At 36.0% G+C, this 11,663-nt stretch overlaps 1 long non-coding RNA gene across 1 annotated transcript; it reads left to right on the top strand.

The window, feature by feature from the left end:
• The first annotated feature begins 714 nt into the window (after window positions 1-714).
• LOC115946313 (uncharacterized) lies at window positions 715-11,517 on the top strand. The gene is made up of 4 exons (XR_004080414.2): window positions 715-833; window positions 5,197-5,239; window positions 10,080-10,194; window positions 11,306-11,517. It is a non-coding gene; the product is annotated as an uncharacterized lncRNA (long non-coding RNA).
• Window positions 11,518-11,663: the final 146 nt, after the last annotated feature.

Below are 11,663 nucleotides of genomic sequence, written 5' to 3'. Positions count from 1 at the left end.
CCTATGTTCCAGTTTACACCCATTGTCCCTTGTCCTACCACTGGATATCACTGAAAAAAGCCTAGCTCCATCATCCTGACACCCACCCTTTACATATTTGTAAACACTGATGAGGTCACCCCTCAGTCTCCAAGCTAAAGAGACCCAGCTCCCTCAGCCTCTCCTCATAAGGGAGGTGTTCCACTCCCTTCATCATCTTTGTGGCTCTGCACTGGATTCTTTCAAGCAATTCCCTGTCCTTCTTGAACTGAGGGGCCCAGAACTGGATGCAATATTCCTGATGCGGCCTCACCAAGGCAGAGTAGAGGGGGAGGAGAACCTCTCTTGCCCTACTAACCACACCCTTTCTAATGCATCCTGGGATGCCATTTGCCTTCTTGGCCACAAGGGCACATTCCTGGCTCATGGTCATCCTCCTATCCACCAGGACTTCATTATTTAGTTCATTTTTGTAACTAAATATTTCTGAAGGAAATTAATAATTTCAAGTATTTGTTGCTGATCACGGCAGTTTGATTTGTGTCCCAGTCATTTCTGCAATGACAAAAAGGTCAAGGTAACATTCTCTGAGAAGACAGACACTAATTCATCCTCAATTTTTTTTCTACATTAGCTTTCTTTTCTGCTGTGAAAAGTGTAATTGATACTTGAATTGAAGAATATGGGTGGACTTTTATTTTTTATTCTTTTTTTTTTTTCACCAGGTGAAGTTATGTACTAATTTGTAAAAGGGTCTTTCCACAGAAAGAGGCTGAATATTCTCACTCTGTGAATACTTTCACTCTGGAGAGACAGGAATAACCTCCTTAGCATTCACCACCGTGTGTCTCAAGGTAAGAATATTGCGTACGGGTAGTTCCTGAAGAGAAACTGATGTGGCAAAGATTTAAACATTGATGTACCTTGGAATAACTTGTTTGTCTGCTCATGCCTTTAATTTTCTGATTTCAGGAATGTTTTCAAATGCATTTGTTCACAAGCAATGGCTACTTCAATTATGTGAATCTGAAAAAGATATAGAGTACAAATTTTCTTTATAAGATAAGAGAACAGTTAGAAATATTTTCATGAGTCTTTGTTAAGTTACTTAAATGAAGGCTGCAACATTTTCATTAAACAGAAAAGAAAGCAACTTTCTTCTTATTCCCAAATAAACCTCATAAAATCAACATAAAAGTAGGTGTGAGAACAAGGTTTGCTATGGTGCTTCTGGTAAACAGAATTCTTTTCTATTTATGAATTTAAAATTTATGCTTGTATCTTGCAGTGTTTCATTGTGGTGGAACTAATAATCAGCTGTTCACCCTGAAATCAGAACTGTGTAAATTTCCTTGATTTTTTTTGTTTGGTTGGTTTTAAAAAATTTGTCCAGTTTCGGCACCTGGAGTACTCAATCATAAATTTCATCTGTCTGCCAAATTCTGATTTGTGATTTTTCAAGCTAAAGTGTCTTACATCCTTCTGGTTTTGCTCAATAATTTCTTTCAGGCTTTTCCCCCTTTTAACTGACTTATGTACTACAGATTTAGGATGTTAAGTGAATATTTATTTTAAAAGGGTGGCTGGTATTTACTCACAATTATGCTTTTGGGTATCATTTATGTCTTCACTGAAGTTGATAGTATCATTCATTTCATTGTTTTCATTAATTAGTGTGCAGGAGTTATTCTTTCCAATTTTGTCTGCTGTAGAATTTTTATCTCGAAAATTATGACTTCTAAAGTATTCACTTGTCCATAAGACTTATACTTTAGGGGTTTTAGGCATTTAATTAGATAACATAATTTAGAACTCACACATTTCTAAAACTGATTTTAAAACACCACACTGATTACACAATTTTCAGCATAATACAATAATAATATTGAGGATTATCCCCAATGCCACTGGAACTTCAGTAATGTTAAGCAGGAGTACAACAAAGGTCTAAGTTTGAAGAGCATATTACTGTGACCTTGCTTGTGTAATAATGGCCTTACAAACATAAAACGGTTCCTGGGGAAATTCTACAAATTTTGCAAGAGTTGAGAGTTCATGGGTTTCTGTGGTTTAATGAACCTAGTTTGTAAAGAGGTAGACAAAAAAGTTTACTAGTTTGATGGTTCCAGGGTGGCATTAATATAAGGAATATCTCTCGTAGGCTACAGGTTTTGTGAAGTCTCCACTGAGCAGATTTGGAAATGCATTTTATAATTCTGTTTTACTTTAATAATCTGTTTAACTGTATACTGTGTAAGAAATTTCTGTTTAATTGTTACTTTTTTACCAATTTTGTTTCAGGTAAAGTATTTGGTTGGCATTTGAATTGTTGTTTACAGGTAAAGAATAAAGGTAAATTGTCATTTAATCAATTTTTTAAATTGGCAAGAGGGCTTGTTAAAAGCCACTGAGATTATTTCTTTATGACCTGAGAGGTAACACCTGGCTAGTGAAGGCCATTCAAGCCTTGTCTCTCTTCTTAAGAAGAAAGAAAAGTCTTAGTTAAGCTTTTACGGACCATTTTAGACATGTTGTTTTTGAAAAGAATTTCTAGGAATGAAGTCTAAAACTTCTCTTGCAAATGCACAGTCTAATTTTTCTTTAATTTTTAATTTACTTTTTTGCATTTAGTTAACAATTCTGTTTTCAAATGTAAGCCTTTTAAGGTTGTGTAAATTTCTTCTTTTATGATGTCAGTTTTCAAGTAGTTCGTATGCAAATAGTCTAATACTTATTGTTGGCATTGCTGTGTAAATGATATTTTTCCTAATGTAGCAATGAGAAATTAATTAAACTTTAGGTAACTGTACATGGATTATAATGGCTTAACAGATAAGGGGTTTTTTTTTTGGAAGCCTTGTGAATCTCAGCTGCCAAATCTGTCTCCCATGAGCAAGGTGAATGACTAAAACAACTTCCATACGATTTTGCTTTCTTGTCAGTAGAGAAAAAAATGGCTGCAGAGAATTGGGGAAAGACTTGAAGAGAAATGACTGTTGCATTTAGGGACATTTTGTCACTTTAAAGGTGTGCTAGTTCTGGCCTGGATGTGAAGTCAGAAAGGGAGCTGAATGCTTTTCCAAAAAGATTGAGCTGCTGAGGTCTAATAAGACAGCTGTGGGAAAGGCATTGATGCTGTAGGCTGGTTCATCTTCCTGTCCATCCAGGAAAACAACTAGCTTTCAGCCCAGTCAGTCTTCAAGGATTCCTCTTATCAGTTCTCACCAACTCATTCATTTCCTGGAGGGGTAGGAAAAGCACTAGCAACTGCCAAAACTTTTGGGGCGTCCTGGAGAGAAAATTAGCTCTCCAGGGTATAAATGCAAAATCTCAGACTGTTTCAACCAGATTAAGAGTGCAGACTGGCAAAGTAATGAACAGTTGCCTGTGATTATGCATAGCAAGGTAATCCATTTTGTAACATAGAGAATTGTCACCACACATCTTCATTACACTTTAGCTTTATGTTGTGGTTTAAACCCTATCAGCAAGTCATCCATGCAGTTTCTCTCTCCCCCCCCCCCCACCCCCCCCATTCTTGCCCTCCCCCTGCTCCCGGAGGGATGGGGAGGAGAATCAAAAGAATGCAACTCCCATCGGTTGAGATAAGAGCAGTTTAGTAACTAAGGTATAACACAAATTACTACTGCCACCACCAATAATAATAACGATAAGGAAAACAACAAGGGAAGGGAATACAATATCACCACCCACACCCCACCTGACTGAGCACCAACCGATACCTAGTCCAACCCTGCAGAGAGCTAGCCCTTCCGGGTAACTCCCAGTTACATCCTGGGCATGATGTGCTATGGTATGGAACATTTCTTTGGTCAGTTTGGGTCAGGTGTCCTGTCTCTGCTTCCTCCCGGCTTCCCCTCCTCCCTGGCAGAGCATGAGACTCAGAAAATCCTTGGTCAGAGTAAACATTACTGAGCAACAACTAAGAACATCAGTGTTATCAGTGCTGTTCCCAGACTGAAAGTCAAAAACACAGCACTGCACCAGCTACTGAGAAGAAGAAAAAATGACTGCTGCTGCTGAACCCAGGACACTTTATTAGCATTTTAAATTCAAAATTTATTTAATTGGTTTTCTCCTTCATTTTGATCAAAGGACATTAAAATATTTCTCTTAGCCAATAGTCCTGTGTCTGCATTCCTATGCATATGCCTCTTCTGTGTTCTTGTTTACCTTAGATACCATTAGATCCATGTCTGCCACTGCATTTTGCAAACTGCTTTGAAAGCATTTTTCTACCTCTGCCTTTGAATTATTTTCTGCTGTGCTAGTAAGAATTCTTATCCCATCAACTCCAAAGGGTATCTCATCCTCAGCCCTAGCATGGGAGCACCTACTGCTAACAACTGCATCCATCAGCTAGTATAAATGCAAGTTTACATATCTGTGAAGTGAATGTAAACAAAAAATGCATTTTAAAAATTTAATAAACAAGGTATTGCACATATCTAGTCAATACCATTAACTGGCTTTCTGAAATGTGTATATGTAGAGAAATGGAAAGGACAAAATCCTTGCATAACTTAAAGAAAATGTAAAATCTAAGTACAATATGACATGAGAGAAGGAATTTGGAAAGAAATTCTTTATACTTCATTATCAGCAACATCATCAAACATTTTATTGATTATTGAGGTAATTATGCCAGTTTATATGTTAACTGATCTAGCTCACCAGAGAAAGGGTGCATTGTACCTGTTTTGACCTGATCAAGAAAACTGGGAGGCACCTAAGTCTAATGCATAGGATGAGAGAACAGAAATGTGGTAGAAATTCTACAGGTTGAGAACTTAGATATCTGTGTTAACAGTGTTTTTCATTACATAATAGACCTCATCTAAGGAAAAATCAGGAAAAACATCACTAAAGGGGTTTAAGGATTTGAGATAAGAGGGGGTAAATGTTTGAAAACAAAACAGTTTCTCTTGGATTTAAAAAAAAATCAGATCAATCAAAAAATGAAACTTCTCTGTATTTTGACTTTGTCAAATTTCCTCTCTCTATTTTTCTTTCCTAGTTCAGTATGAACACATTCTTTTATTCCTTTTTACTGTTCTGTCATCTCTGTTGTCAGTGATAATGCTTATTTTTCCCTTGTTTAATGCCTGCACACTCAATTTTAAAGTAAAGTAAAGTAAACCAAGTGAGATGCTTATGTTTCTTTCTAAGCCCCTTTCACTTATTTTTTTTCTGCAGTTGTTGGCAATACTACAGTTCTTGGATTCATACATATTTTTAGGTAAGGTGTTTTTTCTTTATCTGGAGCGAGGTATACAAGCTTTATAGAAAATTTAGCGACTTTTTCGGTAGTTGATTTCCAGTGTCTAAATTTACCTGTCTAACTGCCTCTTATTCTGATCCTTACACACAATTATAATTGCAGTTGTCTCCTGGCCTTATATAAATCCATACAAAATACTATTGATGTTTTTTTCAAAACACACTATTTTCACCTTTTAAATTCTTCCACGAGTGGCATTGTCAACTCACCATATTTTACAGTGTCAGGAGTAACCTTATCATTCTTATTTTGAATGCTCTTCAAAATTTTAATCCCAGATGTTTAATAATAAGTCTTACACCTCCTCAGGTTTCCTAGTCCCACTACTCTGCGAGTGGTATTACTTTGACTCGTTGTTACTCAGTTTTCCCCACTTTCCTTATTACTGCCCCTCAAGCTTTCTCAAAAAGTTATGTTGCCCTGCTTCACACCAAGTATAATCCAGTTTCTTAATATAATATAATTGCCTATATTTAAAAAAATAATGTATGCTTTTCTGTCAAAGCATATGTAACTAATCTTTCCATTATTAGGGCATTTTATTGAACATGGATTTTGGTAGAAATCTACTTTTGTCTAAAAAAAACCCCACAAAATATATTTTGCTTTGCCTAGAAATTTTCAGCTTTTCACCAAGAAACTGAACTCTTCCAAATCACTCAAACTTAAGATGTGTATTTCAGAACTCAAATGTCTGCCCATGCCTAAGTAATCACCCTACACACTGAGTAGGTAACAGAAGGCTCCCAAGTTGGACACAAACCAAAATTGTTTTGGCTGGGGTCTATTTGTTTTCTTTTTGACTTTTCACTGTTGGAAAGTGTGCCACTGTCTTCAGAAGGCCCTGCCTGCATAATGCTCTTGACTTTTGGAGATGGTTTCTAGTTTTTAAGATCTAGCTACAGAAGAAGATAACTAACATCTATAATTTCTGGAAATAGATTAAGACAGTGTGAAGTAGTCTTCCACTGACCCAAGGTATGTTTAAGAGAAGGAAGAAGAAAGTACCTGAAACAGAAAACTGGATATACAAGTGAGACAGATCAGATCAGGAATCATGAGCTACAGGGGCAGAGATCAGAAACGCCCTAGGGGACTCTAATCTGAGATCAAAGTAGTGTTTCAAACTGCTAAGGAAGCTGAGGTAAGGGAAAGCATGTAGGTGTTTTATCTAGATTTGTATACTTACCCTAATGTAGAAGGTGCAGAGTTTTGGTGTCCTTATACAGCCTGCAAGGCTGATTGGTGTAGCTATTATTTGCTCTGAAGAAGCACCCTATCACTCCTGGGTTTTGTTATCTTTCTCTTTATTTTTTCCTGTGGGTAGTCAAACCTAGTACAGCACAGTGCTGTGAGATTTTGTGGTCTTTGCTCTGTGAAGGGCAATGATGAAGACTGTGTTTTGCAATTTCCAGTGGTGTCAGATGGAAACAAGGAATTGTCAGCCCTAGCGCTGTGAAAGGGGCTTTAAACTTTAGTGTGTCAAGACCTAAAAAAGAGCAGTCTGGTGAATACTCTTTTGAGAAAACTGTGCCAAAGCTCATTTGTATCTTTGTGGTTGTTCTTTATATGCAAGTCCCAGTGTAGGTGGCTGCTACCCTGAATGTTATTGCAATACTTTTTTGGGGGGAGGAAAAAAGAATCCCATACCACCTAACCTGGGTATTTTACTGGACCATTTAACTTTCTCTTTCACATTACTGAAGCAATATCCCACAAAGCTCCAATGAGTTATATATGGTTTAATTTCCTCTTTTCAAAAAGAATTGAATGAGATTGTTCGTTCAGCATGACCTTCATCTTATTAGAAAACACATACTGAAAAAAAAACCCAACCAAAACCCAAACCTAGTTTGAACCATTCTTTCTACTTGCAGGAGAGTTTTACTAGCCCTCAGGAATTTCAGCATTCAGCAGCTGGTAGATATGAAAGTGTAAGAAACTTGTCAGAACAAGTGAATTGAGGATGAAATTCCTTAAAGCTGTTTTAACCTGTGGAATCACCTTCTGCTTGATAGCAATCTCTCTGATTTAGAAAGAGGTTACAGTTTATAACAGTTTAAGCCCCTATCCAGCAGCTGTGCTTTCTTGTTACTCAGACTGCAAAAATGACTGGAAGTTCAGTCCTATTTGAGCCATTTCTGTGTGCGTTTCCAAGTTTTATATCACTGGAATATTATAAGACACAGATCACTATCTTGAAACTGCAGAGGGACATGTCTGTAATTTTTGTGCCTTATGGTACATGCCAGCTAGCAGGACCAGCTTAAATAAATGTTTCACTAATTTTGGAACAGGTAACTAAAATAAAATGAGCACCCCCCCCGCCCCCTTTTTGTCTGAAAAAAAAGTATGGCTTTCTGGGTAACAGATTTTCTTCACTATTGATCTAATTGACAATATATTTTTGCCTTGAAAATGCATCTAAACACAACAGCATTATGCTGTACTCTGTCTACTCATATTTCAGATAGCCTTTTGTTAAGTGATTTCATTGAGAAGTATTTATTTGAATAGAAAAAACTTACACCTAACAATCCACTTATACCGCTCCTATTACATTAAAGAACTTGCATTGCACAGTTTGATAATTTATAAGCAACCACTAACACTCCACAGCATTTCATTTTGATGTGACATAACACCATTGCACTTTTAAGGGGATTCTTTTCACAGTGTCCTAGAAAATGCTGGAAAATCATCAAATATTTAAGAAGGGCACATCATGATGCTTTGAAAATGTTTTGCTAACTGCTAAGTTTGTCACCATGCACACAAGCTTGCACATTTTTGTAACAGCTTTCTCTTCCTTTTTGTTTCATTTAGGATCTCACAATAAGATGAACATTTATAATAGGAATTATAACTCATTTCTGACTTCTTTCTTTTTATTTATAACCCATGTTACATTGCAACTGTGCGGACAAGTTTAGTTGTTAGAAATTCCAAACCAATAGAAATGTATAGCCTTAAAACAGAAGTTTATTATATAAACACTAAAAAACCCCAGAACTGGACCTGTTTTCAAAACAGTCCTTTAACTACTGCCAAAAGTATCCAAATATTAGTCTGAAAGAATGCCTTTAGAAGCATATATGAAAGAGTTTGTTGTTGCTATTATTGAATTATTAAATTATCATCATCAAATATATTAGATGCTTTGAATAAATAACTTTTCTAAATGATATCGAATAGATGATGGCATGCTGTTTCAAAGATAGTCCAGGTGAAATTAATTGTTTCACACATTTATATCAAGATTCTGGACTAAGATCAGAAGTGAAATAAAGATCAGAGGTTTCCATAGTTTAATTCTGTTAATACATTTTTTTGTCTTTAACAACAAGTTCAGATTTCTTGGCATTCTGTAAAAAGTTCTCTACAAGTATGCCATTCTGATACTTAAATATTACTGGATCTATGTATACATGATTTTGACAATCTTCATGTATTGCAAGCAAATCAAATTGTTGTTGAACAGGGTGATATCTGAATTATTAAAGCTTAACTTCTTGTTTAGGAGAAGGTATTAGGGCAGAAGCACCCAGCAGATTTGGATTTTCCTTAAACAGCTTTAACCCCTTCTATAAACAGTAAGCAGTAGAAATTAACTTTTTAATGATTAAATCCTCTCTCTGATTTGATATGCTGCTCTTGCAAAATCTTTGTGATGGGTAAACGGGCGAGGTGTCAGTAAAGTTTTGCAAAGCAGACATTGTTAGTTTGCTAATCTGAATCTATTCCTTTTGTAGATAGCATAAAATAGTAAAGAACACTGCTGATTACTGAGTTTTCAGTTTGATGTCTGTGAAAGTATGTTGTGTTAGTAAAGAGAACCTGCATAATCATCTGGAAGTTTAAATTTCAGTCATCAAAAATTGCTGAGAAATTACATGAAGATTTGATCACTAAATATCTTTTTAATGCTAATTTTGTTATTATTTTTGGATTACAATTTTAGTTTTGTATTCTATATATGCATTTAAAACTATAGACTTGCCCTTTGATATAATGATTGTGTTGCTGTGGAAATATTTTTCATAGAGTACTGTCACCATTATTATTTTCTTCAGAAAGCTATTGAAATAATAAAACATGTAAGCCCAAAATATAGTAAAAGTTTACATATAAAACACGTAGTTTCATTATCAACTGAAATGAAGAACAGTAAGAAGACACACTTTCCATTTTTAATCAACTGTTGATACTTTCCTTTCTCAATATTTCCTGCTTTAAACAACTTGTCTGTTACTTATTACACCTGTGATGTACTTTTCTTGTATTTCATTGAAGTGTCTTCCCTCACATAGTACAGCTTCTCAACTGCAAGTTCTCCTTTCCCACAGTGTCTTCTAAAATTCCACTTGTTCTTTATTATACTGAGAAATCAGGAAACATCAGATCAAGAGAGCTAGTCCAAATTTATCCTCCCTTCTTCCTTTATGAATATATATTAGATGATACAGTGTTTAACGAGCTGTTTAAATAGGTTTTTTTTCATATTTTCCATCTTCCTTCAGTGTGTAGGTTGGCTGATATCTCTAAACGTGTCCACCCAGTACTTCATTCAGTATATGCTTCATTACAGTAAATGGGACTACTTCCAGGCTCACTTCTAGAAAAGAACTCGAGGTTCCAAAACTTGATTTATGTATGTGCCTAATCCTGACATCATAGAAATCTCCCTCAGGTGCTAAAAAAATCCTGGAGCACCAAAAAACCTACCTCAGGGAACTCTACAAAATACAGTGGTTTTCAGGGCTGCTGAAGGAACTCAGCTGTTGCTTTTATTTTGTAGGGCATATTTACTAATGCTGCTTCAAGAGACACAAGCTCACTCTGCTCCTGTTCCAAAGGAAGCAAAGCCAGGAGACTGTGTAACTACCACGAAACCCAATCAGCCCTGCTGCAAGGTAGGGTTTGGTAGCAAATCTCTCTGCCTGTTTCACAAGGTCACATGGCTCTTGGATAGCTGAAGGCAGTTCCCGTTGTGTTTGCATTTGCTGAGTAACAAGATAGCTTTTGAATGCCAGTGATATATTGTGCAAGTATAAAATCTGAGAGCTGATTCTGATGTGGGACCCTGGCCATTCGAATCGGATTGGTGTCCAAGTGCTCAGCTCCTCCTGATTTGAAAATGTAACACTTTTTCTCCCTCATTGGAAAGGCAGATGTGATCCCTTCCATCATGATTATCCTATGATTCTTTGACTTCTCTTAGTACTAATTCTGGAGAAGGGGAAAGATCTAGAGTATATCCTTTAGCTTCAGGCTTACTGAAGGCTTCTCCTTGCTGAGTCTACTGTTTTTATGGACACTAGTCTAGGATACCTAATTTTCCCTCTGCATCATTTGGAGATACTGAACACAAATTGACTTGCATCACAGAAACTGCAGGTGAAGCAACACACACAGTAAGTAGAAATCTGCAGAGAAAGATGTATCTTCCTAAAATTCCTTTCTAATAACACTCAAATAAACTACGTTGCTTTTCTGTCCAGCTATTTCTTAGACCATGCACTAGATTAGACTATGATTCTATGATTTTTCTGATATTTCTATCCAGTAACTTTCTGAAACTGAATCAGTTTCAGAAAAACAGAAGTAAAAGAGTAATTTGTGACCCAGCAGAAGAAATCCACAATTTTCAATGAAAATAGGTCTGTCATGTTTTTCATATATAATTAATGCAAATCTATCATGCCTTCATTTTGTCTTTGTGAAAAACACTGGTCAGATACTTTATGGAATCCAAATTCTAAAAAGGTAGCTAAAGGAAAACTAATTTACATTGACTGATGGAAAATATGCAGAACAAGATACTGTCATTTTACTGGCACATGTCATGCTGGAGAACGCTGGATTCTCATTTCAAGAGCCGCTCTAAAGGTGTCTTTTGCTGAATTTTAGGAGAAAAACCATAGAAATACTCTCAGAATTTTTCTGCAAGATGAACTTACAGAAAGCAAGAAGGTCAAATATCTTAAGTAAGATATTTGTAGATCCACCCTCTTGTTTCCACAGGATATGTTCTCATTCAGGAAGTCTGGTGTTAATTACTTTGAATCAAAGAGCCGGACAAGCATATCCTTCCAGTTTGGAAGATATACATCTGGTGGGGTTAAGAAGAGATTTTGCTAATGTTCAGGTAACTTCTATATGGGAAAACAGTATCACTCATTCTTCTGTTTAGCAAAAGTTATTGCTCATGTGTGAGTCACAAATAAATGGAGAATAAATAGATGAGGCAAAATGACCTTTTAATCTCTTTTTCCTACATATTTGTCTACTAATTTTTTGCGGGGTGCTGGATGCTGTAACATAGAAAACAAAACAAAACAAAATGGAAACAAAAAGTAAAAAAAAAAAGGTTTTGTTAGGT

Source organism: Melopsittacus undulatus, chromosome 5, assembly GCF_012275295.1.
Source record: "Melopsittacus undulatus isolate bMelUnd1 chromosome 5, bMelUnd1.mat.Z, whole genome shotgun sequence".
Lineage (NCBI taxonomy): Eukaryota > Metazoa > Chordata > Aves > Psittaciformes > Psittaculidae > Melopsittacus > Melopsittacus undulatus.
This window is presented reverse-complemented; position numbering and strand designations above follow the sequence as displayed.